The sequence below is a fragment of the Papio anubis genome, chromosome 5 (genome assembly GCF_008728515.1).
Source record: "Papio anubis isolate 15944 chromosome 5, Panubis1.0, whole genome shotgun sequence".
NCBI lineage: Eukaryota > Metazoa > Chordata > Mammalia > Primates > Cercopithecidae > Papio > Papio anubis.
In genome coordinates this window covers 43,501,283-43,522,080 of record NC_044980.1, presented here as the reverse complement: position 1 = coordinate 43,522,080, position 20,798 = coordinate 43,501,283, and the positions used below count along the sequence as shown (strand labels likewise).

Genomic DNA, 20,798 nt, shown 5'->3' with positions numbered 1-20,798 from the left:
ACTTGGTGGCTCAAGCTTGTAATCTCAACAAGGTGGGAGGATTGCTTAAGCTCACAAGTTTTAGACCAGCCTGGGCAAAATAGCAAGACCCTATCTCTACAAAACATACAATAAAAAATTAGTTGGGAGTGGTGGCACACACCTGTTGTCCTAGCTACTCAGGAGTCTGAGGCAGGAGGATCGCTTGAGCCCAGAATATTAAGGCTGCAGTGAGCTGTGATCATGCCTGGGCAACAGAGTGATGCCTGTCTAAAAAGAAAAGCTCCCTTCATTCAAGTTCTTGTCACAATATCTGCTTTTGGAGGAATACCAGCTACAACATTCCAGGTGTCTGTCTAATATTCCCTATTTTAGAGAATGCTAGGCAATCTTTAATACTCTTGTCATTTCCATTGTAGTCATCTAAATTTTAAGACTAATTAATGTCACAATAACGCAAAGGGATTGGAGATCGCTTCCTATCCTCTAACCAGTCCTCTGCAATTGGTCTCTTAAGGTGGCCGAAAGGGAAGAAAAGAAGAGTGAAGAAAAAATAGGGCAGTTAAACAAATAAGCAAGAAAAATAAAATATTCCCTGTGTTACCTTCTCATGGGCTGCCAATTAATCTAGCTTAATAACTTTGAACAGACACTGGGCTATGAGTTTAGAGGTTGAATTGTAATCCTGTTAATTTATTGTGTGTCCTCTGTGAGACTTAGTTTTGTTCACTGAAAAATTAGGAGGTTGGATTTTATGTTCCGTAAAGTGCCAATGGGGCTTCACTCACTCTTTACCTTTTATTTTATTTTAGGCTTGAAAAAAACAAATAGTACTGGGAAACAATAATGAATGGAATAATAATCTGTCACAGTCTTGTCTGAGAACCAGGATACATTTGCATTTCTTACCTTGTGTTTAATTATTGTTTATTACCTGGCAACTCCACTATAGCGTGAGTTCCTTGAGGCTCAGAAAGACGTCTTATTTATCTTTCCATTGCCAGATTTTAGCACAGTCCCTCATAGGTGTTTAATAAACATAGTATTTAATAAATGCATTATTAATAAATTAATAAGTAGTATGTACAAAAAGGAAAAGCAAGAAGACTGTCTAGACATATGGAAGAGACAATATAAGCAGTAGGTTAAATCAAAGCCAGGCACAGAGGCTCATGCCTGTAATCTCAGCACATTGGGAGGCAGAGGTGGAAAGACTGCTTGAGGCCAAGAGTTCAATACCAGCCTGGGCAATATAGTGAGACCCTCATCTCTACAAAAACAATTTAAAAATTATCCAGGTGTGATGGCACACACTTCTAGTCCCAGTTACTCAGGTGGCGGAGACAGGAGGATCATTTGAGCCCAGGAGTTCGAGGTTGCAGTGAGCTATGATCATGCAGCTGCACTCCAACCTGGGTGAAAGAGCGAGACTCTGTCTCAAAAAAAGTAAAAATAAAAGAAATATGTTAAGTAAGATGGGGCTAGATTATAGTGTTCTGAGTGATGGATACTGGGCTTAAGTCAAAGGCCTTACACATAAAGTATTTACCAACACATAAAGTATTTTTGAGCAGGAATGACATGATAAGAGAGAAAGGTGATACAGGATGGAAAGGGAAAAGAGAGAGAATGAAGAGAAACAGCTCTCTATTTAGCTCTCAACTGCAACATAATAACTAAAAAAAACTTTTTCAATGTTTCACACAGTTACAATGAAAATATAATTCTTGTGTTTGTATGATTATTAAACTAACAGTAAATCAATAAATGTTATTTATGGATCATAAACATATGATATTCATAGATAGGTGCAAACTATGGCATAATAATCGGCTCATAATTCATTTCAGTATTTTGTGTACTTTCAGTGAAAATATTTTTGAGGTTACCAAGTTGGTATTACTTTGTTTATTTCACAGTTCTTAGTCACCAGGCTTAGTTCACAAATTCCAACTGTTTTAAGAAATCAAGTTCATCTTCAGAAAATGAAAATGTTTCAACATTGAAGAAGCTGAAAATAGTAGAGACATCAAACCCATTTATATAAATAATATCTATTGAATTAAAAGAACTTCCATTTTTACAGTCATGACTTTTATTAAAAGGACTAATTATTCCAAGATGTGTTAGCTCCAGCTAGCAAAGACAGAGAAGCCTGAGAGTCAGTTTCAAAATCTTTCTGCTTATCCTTCTCACCCAGTCACCTGCTCTGACATAAGCATAGCACACCTGCTCTTTCTGCATCTAGAAAATGAATTCACCAGCAGATCACTGTCCTTATGGCCAAAAGCAACAGAAGACATACAAATACTGCAAAGAATAACTTGCTTTTATCTAAGAATCCTTTCTAATAGGCCACTGACTTTTTTCTTCTTCTTCCTCCTCCTTCTCCTCTTCCTCCTTCCTTTCCTCCTTTCCTGCTCCTTTGCTTTCCTTCCTTCCTTCCCTTCTCCTCCTTTCTTCTTCTCCCTCCTTGGATTTTTCTCCTGGACTCATGTACCTGCTGGGACTACCTTAGGTCTGAAATGAGCTTAAATAGACCTCCTAGCACCAAAACATATACAAATACTGGTGTAAAATAAACATACATAGTCCATCAAAATGCCATCATCATTCTTCACAGAACTAAAAAAAAAAAAATTCCTAAAATTCATATGGAACCAAAAAAGAGCCCACAGACACAAAGCAAGACTAAGCAAAATAATAAATCTGGAGGCATCATATTACCTGACTTCAAACTATACCACAAGGTCATAGTCACCAAAACAGCAGGCACTGGTATAAAAATCGGCACGTAGACCAATGGAACAGAATAGAGAACCCAAAAATAAAGTCAAATACTTACAGTCAATTGATTTTCAACAAAGCAAAGGAAAACAAAGTAGGGAAAGAACACCCTATTCAACAAATGCTGCTAGGATAATTGGCTAGCCACATGTAGAAGAATGAAACTGGATCCTCATTTCTTACCTTATACAAAAGCCAACTCAAGATGGATCAAAGACTTAAATTGAAGACCTGGAACCATAAAAATTCTAGATTACATCACTAAAAGTCTTCTAGACATTGGCTTAGGCAAAGAATTCATGACTAACTTTTGTTGCACAGCAAATGCAACAAAACAAAAATAAATAGATGGGGCCTAATTAAACTTAAAAAAACTTCTGCACAGCAAAAGAAATAATCAACAGAGTAAACAAGCAACCCACAGAGTGAGAGAAAAATATTCACAAACTATGCATCTGACAAAGGACTAATATCCAGAATCTACAAGGCACTTAAACAAATAAGCAAGGAAAAATAAAATAATCCCATCAAAAAGTAGGCTAAGGACATGATTAGATAATTCTCAAAAGAAGATATACAAATGACAAGCAAACATGAAAAAATGCTCAGCACCAGTAATTACCCGAGAAATGCAAATCAAAATCACATTGCAATACCACCTCACTCCTGAAAGAATGACCATAATTTAAAAATCAAAAAACAATAGATGTTGGCATGGATGTGATGAAAAGGGAGCACTTTTACATTGCTGGTGGGAATGTAAACTAGTACAACCACTATGGAAAAAAGTATGTAGGCTCCTTAAAGAACTAAAAGTAGAACTACCATTTGATTCAACAATCCCACTGTGTCCGGAATTGGTTCCTTCTGGTGGGTTCTTGGTCTCACTGACTTCAAGAATGAAACCGCGGATCCTCCTGGTGAGTGTTACAGTTCTTAAAGATGCTGCATTCAGAGTTTGTTCCTTCAGATGTTCAGATGTGTCCTGAGTTTCTTCCTTCTGCTGACTTCAGGAGTGAAGCTGTAGACCTTTGCAGTGAGTGTTACAGCTTAAAGATGGTGTGTCCAGAGTTTGTTTCTTCAGATATTCAGATGAGTCTGGAGTTTCTTCCTTCTGGTGGGTTCGTGGTCCCACTGACTTCAGGAATGAAGCCACAGACCCTCACAGTGAGTGTCACAGCTCATAAAGGTAGTGCGGACCCAAAGAGTGAGCAGCAACAAGATTTATCATGAAGAGCGAAAGAACAAAGCTTCCACACTGTGGAAGGAGACCTGAGTGGGTTGCCTGCTGCTGACTCGCTTGGCCAACTTTTATTCCCTTATTTGGCTCCACCCACATCCTGCTGATTGGTCCATTTTATAGAGTGCTGATTGGTTCATTTTACGGAGCACTGATTGGTGCTTTTACAATTCTTTAGCTAAACACAAAAGTTCTCCAAGTCCCCACCTGACCCAGAAGGTCAACTTGCTTCACCTCTCGCCACTACCAGGTGTCTACTCAGAGGAAAAGAAACAATTATATGAAAAAGACACCTGTACATGGATATTTATAGTAGTACAATTTGCAATTGCAAAAAAAAAGGAACCAGCCTAAATGCCCATCAACCAACGAGTGGATAAAGAAGATGTGACATATATATACCGTGGAATACTACTCAGTCATAAAAAAGGAACAAAATAATGGCATTTGCATCTATCTAGATGGAATTGGAGACCATTATTCTGAGTGAAGTAACTCAGAAATGGAAAACCAAGTGTTGTATATTCTCACTTATAAGTGGGCACTAAGCTATGAGCCTACAAAGGTATAAGAATGATATAATGTTCTTGTGATAGTTTGCTAAGAATGATGGTTTCCAGCTGCATCCATGTCCCTACAAAGGACACAAACTCATCCTTTTTTATGGCTGCATAGTATTCCATGGTATATATGTGCCACATTTTCTTAATCCAGTCTGTCACTGATGGACATTTGGGTTGATTCCAAGTCTTTGCTATTGTGAATAGTGCCACAATGAACATACGTGTGCATGTGTCTTTATAGCAGCATGATTTATAATCCTTTGGGTATATACCCAGTAATGGGATGGCTGGGTCATATGGTACATCTAGTTCTAGATCCTTGAGGAATCGCCATACTGTTATACCTGATGTAAATGACGAGTAGTTGGGTGCTGACGAGTTGATGGGTGCAGCACAGCAACATGGCACAAGTATACATATGTAACAAACCTGCACGTTATGCACATGTACCCTAGAACTAAAAGTATAATAATAATAAAAAATAAAATAAAATAAAAAGAATGATATAATGGACTCTGGGGACTCAGTGGGGAAGGTTGGGAGTGGAGTGAAAGACAAAAGACTAACATTGAGAACAGTGTACACCAAAATCTCAGGATAACTACCACTAAAGAAGTTATCCATGTAACCAAACACCATCTGTTACCCAAAAACTATTGAAATAATAAAAAATAAAATAAAACAACATAGCCAAGCTCAAAAGAAATAATGAAAAATTGGGAAAAGTGATAAGGATATTCAAATCGAGAGTTTTTGGTGTACAAGATACCACAAAGTATATTAAATATGCAAGATGTTATACAAGGCTGAGAACAGCAGTGGGGTGGTCAAGCATATATACTAACGACCAGAAGCTGAAGTTTTTCAGCCACAAGAGGACATGAGATTTGGCCTTGGTCTTGTGCAAGATGAGGAGCTGGTTCATGATTTAAGCAGATATCATGAATGTAACTTACAATCATTCTGGGGAAGATAGTTGGGGAAATGTAAACTTGGTGTGAAAGTGTCAACACCCCAAACACAATTTATAAGAAAAGAAAATGTACCTTTACCATGGAGATATCTGGAAATTCCCACCTTTACTAAGTGACCAAATTTAACATTGTTCATGAGAGACAACCTAGCATGTGTCACTTGATGCAATGAAATATGAAGTGAACTTGAACTGTATTGCCTATGACGTGTCACTCCCAGAAAAATTTAAGCTGAATCTAAAGTCTCTGAACCTCCAGTTTATAGGCAATAAAGAACCAAATTAAACAGTAACATGAGAAACAATCAGACAAACTCAGAAAGTGGATAATGATGAAAGAAAACTGTCCTAGGAACTTCCAAAAAATCAGTGACATAGGAAAAGAAGGTAGAAGGATTGTTCTAGATGTAAAATCGCTAAAGAGACCTAACTGGCAAATGGAACGCAGGATCTTTGATTGGATCCTGGATAGAAAATAAAAATCAATAAAGGACATTTGGGGACAATTGAACTTTGAATATATACTGGATACCTTATTTTATTGAGGAATTATTTATTTTCATAGGAGAATATCCTTATTTTCAGAAGGTACATATTAAACTGTTTAGGAATGAAATTGCAAGATCTCTGATACTTACTTTCAAATAGTACCACATTAATAAATGTGTGTGTGTGTGTGTGTGTGTGTGTCTAGAGATAGAAAGCAAATGTGACATTGATAACAATTTTTGAATTCAGGTGAAATGTGCATTGGTGTTTATGATACTATTCTTTCAATTCTTCTGTGTACTTTAATTTTTTTCAGAATAATGCATTTGGGGAAGATTTAATAGAAAATATGCTAGGATCTTACAGAGTTTTACAATTTTTTTATTCTTTTGTATTCGTTTATGGATGTCACGAGTGTTTTCTCTGTTGTTAAAATTCTATTTTAACAGGGGAAAAATGTACAGATAAAAATATACATCTATCTATGACACAAAACACCAAAAGATGCTGTTTAATTTCAGCCCAGTAAAGAGAAAAGTTGCTAAAAGTAGCTGTAAATTAACCATTGTACCATGACTGTATTTTCTATATAACTTTGGATTCTCTCTCTTTCAGCCATGTGTGCCAAGTCATGAACAAATTTTTAAGCAAACTTCAGACCAAACATGATATGCTTATATTTTAAAAAGGGAAGATACTATTTAGTTAAAAAAAAAATCAGAACTGTGTAATCCTCTGGCTGCATCATAGTCCTGAAAGGCACAGTAAAAGTATATTTTATTCTGAAACTTAATTTCCTCTATTATAGAATAAGAATTACTTGACAGTTTATCCTACTTCTACTTCAACAGCAGCCTGGAAAAAAAAATTCTAAAAGAACAGTCTATTATGATTAATTCTTCTATTTTATCATTATATTAAAAATGAATGACCTAGAAAATAATATAATGATAAAGGATCTAGGTCATCCAGATCACTTTTAAAAATAAACTGTACACAGAAATTCTAATTGAGCATGTACAGTTTAAGTAACTTTATAATAGATTTTGTTGTTGTTGATTTTTATGAGAATATCTCCCTCATATGATGGAGGAGCTCAATTCAGGTCTTTGGAGACTGGGATCCTAGACCTGAGCAACGGATTGGTGTACAGGGAATTGGAGCAGCAGGAAGCTTACCTGGACCAGAAGGCAGCCAGAACCAACCAAATTTCTATTACAACAACGCTGTTGCGGGGAGAGTGAAACTAAGAATGACGGGGAAGTAGAAAGCTGATCTTGTTTTAAAGACAGTTGAAGCGGTCGTGGATAAGAGGGATTTCTGACTACCAGCATACATCTCTGGGCTTCAGTTTCCTCAAGGCAAGTCACTGTAAGAATGGACAGAAATAAAATGCAAGTTATTTAGACCACTGCTATGGATTAAATTTTATCCCCCTCAAATTCACATGTCGAATCGCTAAACTCCAGTGTGGTGGTATTTGGAGACAGGGCTTTTAGGAGGTAATTGGTTTTTGATGACAGCATGAGGATGAGGCCCTTATTATGGGCTACTGCCATTATAAGAAGAGAAAGGGACACCATATCTCTCTGTCTATACCATGTGAGAACACAGTGATAAGGTCACCATCTGCAAATCAGGAGGGGAGTGCTCATCAGAACATCACCATCTTGGACTTCCATCCTTTAGAATTTTAAGAAAATGAAAGTCTGCTTTTTAAGCCACTAAGTCTATAATATTTCATTGTGGCAGCCCAAAAAGACCAATATAACACCCATATTATGTAAATGTTGAAAATTAGAGTGACAGAATATGGATATAATTAGTATACCTATTTTATAAAAATAAATATTCAGTTAAGAACTGATATACAACTTCAGAAATTGTCATATTAAAAATAATTTCAATAAATGAAAAAATACAATAGGTAAAAGCAAACAATAATTTGGTTCATCAACAATTTAGTCATAGTTGAAGAAAGAATTCATAAACAGAAAAACTACATTGGGAATTCATGCAAAATGTAGCAAAGTTAAGAAAATGCAAAATATTATTAAAAAAAAAAAACAGCATAAGATATTGGCAGGATCAAATAAGAAGGTCTAATATATGTCTATTTGGAGTACTGAAGCCCAGATACAGGAAGCACAATATATAATGAGACATACAAATAAAAAGAAATTCATGAATGAACACATTACAGGAAAACCAGGGATAAAAACCACCAAAAACAGAGAGAAAAACTTTAAATGATCCAGATAGAAAGAATGGATTAATTACCAAGATTGGCAGTGTTCTCGATTACAACAGTGGCAACTAAAACATAGTTTGAAGTTTTTCAAAATTTCAAAGACAGAAAATAGCTACCAACCTAGAATTTTGTTTTTAACTAATTTATCTCTCAAAAACAAGAGTCAGCTAAATACATGAAGGGATAAACAATATCAAAAATGCTTCATCTAAATAAAATTCTGAAGGAAAAAAATAACATCAAGGAACATTAAGAGATTCAAGTTGAGTGGTGAACACAAGCGTAAACATACAAGTAAAAGATGAGAGAAATTGTCTTTATAAATACGATACTTCTAAAAATGGTTTTCAATTTGTGGGGTGAATAAATACAAAACTTAAGTATTAAACAATAATAGTATATGAATTAGAAAGTGGAAGATGAGAGTTAAACTGTCAGCAATCCTTTTATTATTTGAGACGAGAATGGAGCATCAAGATAGGCTGCAATTTTAGGCTTTCAATATGTGTAGTATTAGAGTTGTATTTCTGCTTATAAAAAGCCAGAAAACAACATTGTACTCACCTTAATATTGAGAAAAAGCCAGATACAACATCATAATTGTTCTTTAAATTATCAGGAAGTGACTAGATTAATTGAATTCAAAAGAATGGCAAGTCCTGCCAAAGAGATATCATGCAAATAAATCCCCTTTGTTTCCACTTTGCCAGACCATGAGAGCTGCAGGAACCATGATTACAATGACTGAGAAAAAATAACAGTTTTTAACAAATTTCTTAAAGGCCAATCATGATTTAGCAAAACATTATAGAGTAACTGGAAGCCCCAGATACAAGGAGAGTTTCCACCAATTTACAAACTCATTCCTGTGGGTTTCCACTGGGTACTCATGAGAAAAATTGAAGGCAAGGCAGGAGAACAGAGGGAAAATACTGTCAGTGATATTTTGGCATAAAACCATAAAACTTCCAAGGACCTCTCTCTTCTACAAAGCAAAAGCTTTAGGACACTAAGGGTGATGGGCAGGAAACCCTTTCACCTCCAGGGACCAGGAAAAAATTCACTGTTTCTGATAATAGGATAGAAGCAAAACCCTTCTGCTTCTGGAGGAAGGACAAAAACAAACCGAAAACAAACCACGCCTAGAAGTCAGGCAAAGATCTAGTAATTCCCAGGAAGGGGCAGAAGTAAAAGCTGACTGCCTCTGAGAAGGGGACAAGAAAGTCTCTCCTATACAAGATTCTATGCTGATACAAAATTGATCTATGACTTCTGGCAGAGGGGCAGGAAATTATTTACTACTCAAGTCTCTCACAGATTGAAGGAAGAATTTGGAAACTATGGACTGGGAGGCAGGGGTGCTGCAAAAACCTCATCCCCAGGTGCACAGGGCCTGCCTAATACTGAGTCTGGAGCAAGAGAATTAAAAATCCCTCTGTCCCCACCACAAGACAAACATTTAGCAACTAATGAAGGAACTCTTTGTGAAAGGGACAAAACTATGAGAGATACCTTCTATTGTACAGGCAAGCAGGGGTTTTTGAAAGCTGAGGGTAAAGTAGGAACACTAGAAAACCTTTTAGTATTTCAGGTGCCATGTAAAGAAGCTACAAACCACTCCTGGAGGAATTTGAAGCCTGTAGTACATAGAAAATAACTACAGCAGCAACGACAAGCACAAACATGATCAAAAACTGACTAGATTGACTCATACTTTGATAGAAGAAATAGCATGCCAATTAGTTGGTACAGATATGGCTTACCTCCGTTTGTACTATTCTTCTACAGATAATGTTGACACTCAACCAGAAGTATGAGATATTTAAAAAGCAAGAAAAAAGTTGCCAAGAGATAAAATAATCAACAGAACCCAACCTGAGATAATCAATGTTGGAAATATAAGGAATGGAATTTATCATACTTTTAAATATAATAAAAGATTTAGAGTAAATGTGTAAAATATGCATGAATTTTAACAGAACGGTATAACTATAAAATAGGTGGATGGAAATGCTAAAAGCACAAACATGGCCTCAGTGATAACCTCTTTAATAGTCTACTCAGAAGACTGGTCACGGCCCAGCAAAGAATTAGTGAGCTTTGTAAGTCAGTATAGAGTATGTAACCTGAAATGCAAGGAGAAAGGGGTGAAGAAAAAGAGCATTTGAACCTGTGAGACAATGTAAAATGGTCTAATATATGTGTAATTGGAATCAATGAAGGAGAAGAGACAACAAGGCAAAAAATATTTGAGGAGATACTGGTCAGGAATTTTCTTTTCTAAGACAGGGTCTCACTTTGTCACCCAGGCTAGAGGGCAGAGGTGCAATCATGGATCACTGCAGCCTCGACCTCCTAGCTCAAGCAATCTTCCCACATCAGCCTCCTGAGTAGCTGAGACTACAGGTGCATGCTACCTTACCCAGCTAATTAAAAAAAAAAAAAAAAAAAATTGTAGAGACAAGGTCTCACTATGTTGCCTAGGCAGATAATTTTCAGTATTAATGATAGAAAACAAGCCAGAGATAAAAATGGCTCCAAAAACTCCAACCAGAGTTTAAATTTTAAAACAAAAATGACTAAACACATTGAGGGCAAATAGCTTATTTTTTTTTTAATTGAAGTACATTTCTCATGAGAAACTGTATAAGCCAGAGAACAATAAAGTACTAAAAGGAAAAAATAAAAACTGAGCTAACTAGAAATCAGTACCCAGAAAAAGATCTTTCAATAATGATGGTAAAATAAAAGCTCTCTTGGCCAGACGCAGTGACTCATGCCTGTAATCCCAGCACTTTGGGAGGCCGAGGTGGGCAGATCATGAAGTCAAGAGATCGAGATCATCCTGGCCAACATGGTGAAACCCCATTTCTACTAAAAATACAAAAAATAGCTGGGAGTGGCGGCTCACGCCTGTAGTCCCAGCTACTAAGGAGGCTGAGGCAGGAGAATCACTTGAACCTGGAGACGGAGGTTGCGGTGAGCCGAGATTGTGTCACTGCACTCCAGCCTGGCAACAGAGCGTGGTCTCGTCTCAACAACAACAACAACAACAACAACAAAACTCTCTTAAGTATATAAAAAGGAGAGATTTCAAATTTGGATTTACACAAAGAAACAAAGAGCCCCAAAAATGGTTAAAATTAGAGTAAATATGAAGTATGTTCTTTATTTTTAATTACTTTAGAAGATAAGCTACCTAAAGTAAAAATAGGAGCAAATTATTATTGAATTATAATATATGTAGAAGTAAAATAAATGACAACAAAAGGACAAAGAATGAGGTAAGTGGAAATATATGCATATAAAGTTCTTACATTAAAGGTAAAAATAATATTGTTGAAGGTAGACTGTGTTGACTAAAAGGTGTATATTGTAAGCAATAGAGTAACCACTCTAAAATTTAAAAAGAGGTACCACTAGTAAGCCAAGAATGATAAAAACATATCATCAAAATTATCAATTAATCCAAAAGATAGCAGAAAAAGGCACAAAAGAAAGAAATTAGAAGAAATAGAACAACAACAGCAACAACAACAAAGTAGCTGAAACCTCTGCAGACGCAAACGACTCTGTCTGACAGCTTTGAAGAGAGCAGTGGATCTCCCAGCACGGAGGTTGAGATCTGAAAACAGACACACTGCCTGCTGAAGTGGGTCCCTGACCCCTGAGTAGCCTAACTGGGAGACATCCCCCACTAGGGGCAGACGGACACCCCAAACCTCACACGGTGGAGTACACCCCTGAGAGGAAGCTTCCAAAGCAAGAATCAGACAGGTACACTCGCTGTCCAGCAATATCCTATCTTCTGCAGCCTCTGCTACTGATACCCAGGCAAACAGGGTCTGGAGTGGACCTCAAGCAATCTCCAACAGACCTACAGCTGAGGGTCCTGACTGTTAGAAGGAAAACTAACAAACAGGAAGGACACCCACACCAAAACCCGATCAGTACGTCACCATCATCAAAGACCAGAGGCAGATAAAACCGCAAAGATGGGGAAAAAGCAGGTCACAAAAGCTGGAAATTCAAAAAATAAGAGCTCATCGCCCCCTGCAAAGGAATGCAGCTCATCACCAGCATCGGATCAAAGCTGGATGGAGAATGACTTTGATGAGATGAGAGAAGAAGGCTCCAGTGCATAAAACTTCTCAGAGCTAAAGGAGGAATTACATACCCAGCGCAAAGAAACTAAAAATCTTGAAAAAAGAGTGGAAGAATTGATAACTAGAATAATTAATGCAGAGAAGGCCATAAACGAATGGACAGAGATGAAAACCATGACACGAGAAATATGTGACAAATGCACAAGTTTCAGTAACCGACTCGATCAACTGGAAGAAAGAGTATCAGTGACTGAGGATCAAATGAATGAAATGAAGTGAGAAGAGAAACCTAAAGAAAAAAGAAGAAAAAGAAATGAACAAAGCCTGCAAGAAGTATGGGATTATGTAAAATGACCAAATCTACGTCAGATTGGGGTGCCTGAAAGTGAAGGGGAAAATGGAACCAAGTTGGAAAACACTCTTCAGGATATCATCCAGGAGAACTTCCCCAACCTAGTAGGGCAGGCCAACATTCAGATTCAGGAAATACAGAGAATGCCACAAAGATACACCTCAAGAAGAGCAACTCCAAGACACATAATTGCCAGATTCACCAAAGTTGAAATGAAGGAAAAAATCTTAAGGGCAGCCAGAGAGAAAGGTCGGGTTACCCACAAAGGGAAGCCCATCAGACTCACAGCAGATCTCTCGGCAGAAACTCTACAAGCCAGAAGACAGTGGGGGCCAATATTCAACATTCTTAAAGAAAAGAATTTTAAACCCAGAATTTCATATCCAGCCAAACTAAGTTTCATCAGTGAAGGAGAAATAAAATCCTTTACAGATAAGCAAATGCTTAGAGATTTTGTCACCACTAGGCCTGCCTTACAAGAGACCCTGAAGGAAGCACTAAACATGGAAAGGAACAACCGGTACCAGCCATTGCAAAAACATGCCAAAATGTAAAGACCATCGAGGCTAGGAAGAAACTGCATCAACTAACGAGCAAAATAACGAGTTAATATCATAGTGGCAGGATCAAGTTCACACATAACAATATTAATATTAAATGTAAATGGACTAAATGCTCCAATGAAAAGACACAGACTGGCAAACTGGATAAAGAGTCAAGACCCATCAGTCTGCTGTATTCAGGAGACCCATCTCACACGCAGAGACATACATAGGCTCAAAATAAAGGGATGGAGGAAGATTTACCAAGCAAATGGAGAACAAAAAAAAGCAGGGGTTGCAATCCTAGTCTCTGATAAAACAGACTTTAAACCATCAAAGATCAAAAGAGACAAAGAAGGCCATTACATAATGGTCAAGGGATCAATTCAACAGGAAGAGCTAACTATCCTAAATATATATGCACCCAATACAGGAGCACCCAGATTCATAAAGCAAGTCCTTAGAGACTTACAAAGAGACTTAGACTCCCATACAATAATAATGGGAGACTTCAACACTCCACTGTCAACATTAGACAGATCAACGAGACAGAAAGTTAACAAGGATATCCAGGAATTGAACTCATCTCTGCAGCAAGCAGACCTAATAGAAATCTACAGAACTCTCCACCCCAAATCAACAGAATATACATTCTTCCCAGCACCACATCACACTTATTCCAAAATTGACCACATAATTGGAAGTAAAGCACTCCTCAGCAAATGTACAAGAACAGAAATTATAACACACTGTCTCTCAAACCACAGTGCAATCAAACTAGAACTCAGGACTAAGAAACTCAATCAAAACCGCCCAACTACATGGAAACTGAATAACCTGCTCCTGAATGACTACTGGGTACATAACGAAATGAAGGCAGAAATAAAGATATTCTTTGAAACCAATGAGAACAAAGATACAACATACCAGAATCTCTGGGACACATTTAAAGCAGTGTGTAGAGGGAAATTTATAGCACTAAATGCCCACAAGAGAAAGCTGGAAAGATCTAAAATTGACACTCTAACATCACAATTAAAAGAACTAGAGAAGGAAGAGCAAACACATTCAAAAGCTAGCAGAAGGCAAGAAATAACTAAGATCAGAGCAGAACTGAAGGAGATAGAGACACAAAAAACCCTTCAAAAAATCAATGAATCCAGGAGTTGGTTTTTTGAAAAGATCAACAAAATTGATAGACTAATAAAGAAGAAAAGAGAGAAGAATCAAATAGATGCAATAAAAAATGATAAAGGGGATAGCACCACCGACCCCACAGAAATACAAACTACCATCAGAGAATACTATAAACACCTCTACGCAAATAAACTAGAAAACCTAGAAGAAATGGATAATTTCCTGGACACATTCACTCTCCCAAGACTAAACCAGGAAGAAGCTGAATTCCTGAATAGACCAATAGCGGGCTCTGAAATTAAGGCAATAATTAATAGCCTACCAACCAAAAAAAGTCCAGGACCAGATGGATTCACAGCTGAATTCTACCAGAGCTACAGGGAGGAGCTGGTACCGTTCCTTCTGAAACTATTCCAATCTATAGAAAAAGAGGGAATCCTCCCTAACTCATTTTCTGAGGCCAACATCATCCTGATACCAAAGCCTGGCAGAGACACAACAAAAAAAGAGAATTTTAGACCAATATCCCTGATGAACATTGATGCAAAAATCCTCAATAAAATACTGGCAAACAGAATCCAGCAGCACATCAAAAAGCTTATCCACCATGATCAAGTGGGCTTCATCCCTGGGATGCAAGGCTGGTTCAACATACGCAAATCAACAAACGTAATGCAGCATATGAGCAGAAGTAAAGACAAAAACCTCATGATTATCTCAATACATGCAGAAAAGGCCTTTGACAAAATTCAACAGCCCTTCATGCTAAAAACGCTCAATAAATTCGGTATTGATGGAACGTATCTCAAAATAAGAAGAGCTATTTATGACAAACCCACAGCCAATATCATACTGAATGGGCAAAAACTGGAAAAAATTCCCTTTGAAAACTGGCACAAGACAGGGATGCCCTCTCTCACCACTTCTATCAAACATAGTGTTGGAAGTTCTGGCTAGCACAATCAGGCAAGAGAAAGAAATCAAGGGTATTCAGTTAGGAAAAGAAGAAGTCAAATTGTCCCTGTTTGCAGATGACATGATTGTATATTTAGAAAACCCCATTGTCTCAGCCCAAAATCTCCTTAAGCTGATAAGCAACTTCAGCAAAGTCTCAGGATACAAAATTAATGTGCAAAAATCACAAGCATTCTTATACACCAATAACAGACAAACAGAGAGCCAAATCAGGAATGAACTTCCATTCACAATTGCTTCAAAGAGAATAAAATACCTAGGAATCCAACTTACAAGGGATGTGAAGGACCTCTTCAAGGAGAACTACAAACCACTGCTCAGTGAAATAAAAGAGGACACAAACAAATGGAAGAACACACCATGCTCATGAATAGGAAGAATCAATATCGTGAAAATGGCCATACTGCCCAAGGTTATTTTTAGATTCAATGCCATCCCCATCAAGCTACCAATGAGTTTCTTCACAGAATTGGAAAAAACTGCTTTAAAGTTCATATGGAACCAAAAAAGAGCCCGCATTGCCAAGACAATCCTATGTCAAAAGAACAAAGCTGGAGGCATCACGCTCCCTGGCTTCAAACTATACTATCAGGCTACAGTAACCAAAACAGCATGGTACTGGTACCAAAACAGAGATATAGATCAATGGAACAGAACAGAGTCCTCAGAAATAATATCACACATCTACAGCCATCTGATGTTTGACAAACCTGAGAAAAACAAGAATTGGGGAAAGGATTCCCTATTTAATAAATGGTGCTGGGAAAATTGGCTAGCCATAAGTAGAAAGCTGAAACTGGATCCTTTCCTTACTCCTTATACGAAAATTAATTCAAGATGGATTAGAGACTTAAATGTTAGACCTAATACCATAAAAATCCTAGAAGAAAACCTAGGTAATACCATTCAGGACATAGGCGTGGGCAAGGAATTCATGTCTAAAACACCAAAAGCAATGGCAGCAAAAGCCAAAATTGACAAATGGGCTCTAATTAAACTAAAGAGTTTCTGCACAACCAAAGAAACTACCATCAGAGTTAACAGGCAACCTACAGAATGAGAGAACATTTTTGCAATTTATTCATCTGACAAAGGGCTAATATCCAGAACCTACAAAGAACTCAAACAAATTTACAAGAAAAAAACAAACAACCCCATCAAAAAGTAGGCAAAGGTTATGAACAGACACTTCTCAAAAGAAAACATTCATACAGCCAAGAGACACATGAAAAAATGCTCATCATCACTGACCATCAGAGAAATGCAAATCAAAACCACAATGAGATACCATCTCACACCAGTTAGAATGGCAATCATTAAAAAGTCAAGAAACAACAGGTGCTGGAGAGGATGTGGAGAAATAGGAACACTTTTACACTGTTGGTGGGATTGTAAGCTAGTTCAACCATTATGGAAAACAGTATGGCGATTCCTCAAGGATCTAGAACTAGAAGTACCATATGACCCAGCCATCCCACTACTGGGTATATACTCAAAGGATTATAAATCATGCTGCTATAAAGACACATGCAGACGTATGTTTATTGCGGCACTATTCACAATAGCAAAGACTTGGAATCAACCCAAGTCTGATGAATCAATCATCAGTGACAGACTGGATTAAGAAAATGTGGCACATATACACCATGGAATACTATGCAGCCATAAAAAAGGATGAGTTTGTGTCCTTTGTAGGGACATGGATACAGCTGGAAACCATCATTCTCAGCAAACTATCGCAAGAACAGAAAACCAAACACCGCATGTTCTCACTCATAGGTGGGAACTGATCAATGAGATCACTTGGACTCGGGAAGGGGAACATCATACACCGGGGCCTATCATAGGGAAGGGAACGGGGGGAGGGATTGCATTGGGAGTTATACCTGATGTAAATGACGAGTTGATGGGTGCTGACGAGTTGATGGGTGCAGCACTCCAACATGGCACAAGTATACATATGTAAGAAACCTGCACGCTATGCACATGTACCCTAGAACTTAAAGTATAATAATAATAATAATAAAAAGAAATTAGAAGAAATAGAAAATAAATAATAATATGGTAAACTAAATCCACAGTTATAGTTGGGTTTCTCTCACTAATGAAAAACATGTAGAGAAAAATCTGTTAAGGATATAAAAGACCCACAGAACATCACCAACCAATGTGACCTCATTGACATTTATAGAGGCTTCCACCCAATAGCAGGAAAACACATATTATTTTCAGGTGAATATAGGACAGTCACATAAATACACCATATTAAGGACCAAAAAATAAATACACACATATTTAAAAGAAAAAAAAAGAGGACTTCTGTTTCAGCTCTAACATGTAATGAGCTTTAATGCCATCATGCCTGTCCTTACAACTCGAAAAAGCTGAACAAATTAAATAATCAGCTTTTCTTGAACCCATAAGAGAACTGAATTTTAAAAGCAAACCACCTTCTCCAAAGCTGGACAGAAAGGCAAAATCAGAGTCATATCTAAGATCTGTTCATCTAGCAAATAAGCCAGTAGGGCCATAAAACTCATAGGGACACTTAAGTGGTAAATTTGATGAATTGCTGGAGATGAAATGTGGACTAACTTGAGAAGGAGAAATTTCTGCAGAACACAGTGTTAGGGGAGTGCTCACTCTATTGTGGGTTTTGTCTACACTTTGTAGAGTTTTATTCACCAGTTTTTCATAGTGAAAAAGCTGAGAAAGATCTCCTTGTGGCTCTAGCAGTGGGGAGGAGAAGAGTAACCACTGTGAAATATGTCCAGCCTTCTCCTTAATAAAGTGACATTTGCTAGGGAAAGAATTTACCAGAGCCTTATCCACTCATGGGGAGGAAATTTTTTCACCTCTAGCCTTCTCTAGTTTTTCTGTCTCACCTAAAAAAAAGGAGAAAGGAGAAATTTAAGCAACACTGAAAATCAAAGACCAGGCCCACTAAAACACAGGTTTAATCAGATGATTATAAAATGCTGCTCCTTCACCACACCATATCACTAACCAACAGAACCCTAGGAAAAACAGAGGATTACAGTTGAAAGAACTTCAAAATGCAGACTCTATTAAAAGGAGTACTTAGGGAAGTCCAAAGACAACAGGAGAGACAAAAACAAGCATCCTAGAAGAATTTGGGGCATCTGGCACCCACAGCTACAGCAAATATTAAACACAACTTAACTCAGGCAGATTAAAATAAAATCTCATTAAGGCCCTGTTTACAAGGCATACTAAAAGGCAAGAAAAAACACATTCTGAATAGAAGGCAAGCATTAGAACCAAACTCCGATATCATATAGATTATAAATTATCAGAAAAGAACATAAAATAACTATGATTAATATGTTAGTTAATATGGTAATATTTGAAGGCTTTAATGAAAAAAGTAGGCAATATGCAGGAACAGAGAGTAGTATAATCAGAGAAATAAACACTAATAAAAAATTGAAACACAATGATGGTTATCAAAATACAGAAAGGAAGAAAACCTTCAATGGGATCATTATATAGAGAACACATCCAAAGAAAGAATCAGTATGCATAGAGATAGGTCATTAGAAACGTCCCAAACTGAAATGGTGTAATGAATTGAATAGCAAGCCCCCCAAAAATATATCCAAATTCCTACTACTTGCCTTCAGAAATGTAATTAAACTAAGTATCACAAGATGAGATCATCCTGGATTTAGGGTGGGCACTAATTTTTTTTCCTTATAAGAAAAAAGCAGGAGATTTGAGACACAGAGTCACAAGGAAGAAAGGGATATGAAGACAGAGTCAGAGATTAGAGTTATGCATCCATAAACCAAGGACTCAGAACTCACTGAGAACGTATACTCACAGTCATGGGTGATTATGGGGAAAGGATACATTAAAGTCAGCCAAAGAAGAGACACATAGGGCAGAATTTGAGAGAGTTACAAAGGCAAGTTAAGGGGGATCTTTCCAAATAATTAAAGAACTAATTACTAGAAAGATAAAATAATTATAAATACATGCCTGCATAATAACATATACTCTAAATATATTTAAAAAATGGGATTATGAGAAAAAAAGATACTCATATTAATAATTACAGAACTAAGAAACTTCTAAATGATATGTTAAAAAATAATTCAACAAAATAGAGAATATTTGAACAACTCAACTTAAAAAGGTTGATCTGTTGGTCACATAGAAAATTCTATACCTAACAATTAGAAAATAAACATTATTCTCAAGTGTACATGGAGTATTTGTAAAAATGTATCACATACTGGACATTAAAAAAAGTTTTAACTAATTTCAGTGAAGAGGCAGTCTACAGAGATTTTTTCTACCTGCAACATAATAAGGTTGATACTATAAAACATTTTATATTTAAAAACATGAATAGCTATGGTTCAAAGAAGAAATTACAAAGAAATTTTAGAATACTATGTAGAATTAAAGAGTAATTAAAACTTGCATATCAAAATAATAGGATATCTAAAAGCAGTACTTCAAGAATAATGTGTGGCCTTATACACTTATTAAAAAATAATAAATTAAAATTCCAAAAATTAATGGGCTAAGGAGCTAGAAGAGAGTAAGAACAACATAAGAAACCTCAGAATATTAGAAGTAAATGAAACTCCAAAAGACTGGGGGAGAAAATAGATTATCAGCACTAAAATTAATGCAAAAGAAAATATAGCCAGGTGTGGCGGCTCACACCTGTAATCCCAGCACTTTGGGAGGCCAAAGTAGGTGGATCACTTGAGCACAGGAGTTTGAGACCAGCCTGGGCAACATGATGAAACTCCATCTCTACAAAACATAAGAAAATTAACTGGGTGTGATGGCATGTTCTTATAGTTCCAGTTACACAGGAGGCTGAGGGAGGAGGATCGCTTGAGCCCAGGAGGTGGACGTCGCAGTGAACTGTGATTCCACTACTTCACTCCGCCTGGATGTCGGAGTGAGACTTCATCGCAGAAGAAGAGAAGAGAAGAGAAGAGAAGAGGTACGTGTACTAATAAATTTAATCAAATGGATTGATTTTTAAAATTTGCAATTTAGATAAACCTGTTTTGTGATTAATCAAAAAAAAAAAAAGAAGCAGAAAAAACAGCGGTATCAATGTTAAGAATGAAAGATTAAACAAACACTAAACTTTTTTACCAAAAAAAAAAAAAAAATGAATACTATAAATAAATCTACCGCAATAGATTTGAAATAAATGGAGTAAAACTGATTTTTTAAAAACGGAAATGCTGAATAGTCTGATAACCATAAAAGTGAATCCATAATTTTAAGTCTTTCCACAAAGAAAATATCCTGTCCAAATTGTTTTATAAGTGAGTTCTACCAAACTTTCAAGGAACACATTTTTCTAATCATATAACTTATTACAGAAAAAATAAAAAGGAATCCTCTTTAT

The 20,798-nt window shown here is 36.8% G+C and overlaps 1 long non-coding RNA gene across 2 annotated transcripts in view; it reads right to left on the bottom strand.

Annotated features, from left to right (window-relative positions):
- The window catches only part of LOC103885080, a 56,795-nt gene that overhangs the window by 9,145 nt on the left and 26,852 nt on the right, over positions 1 to 20,798 (bottom strand). For both annotated transcript variants that reach the window (XR_002522535.2, XR_002522536.2), the window contains exon 3: positions 7,210 to 7,400. This is a non-coding gene — a long non-coding RNA (uncharacterized LOC103885080). The remainder of the gene's footprint in view (positions 1 to 7,209; positions 7,401 to 20,798) is intronic.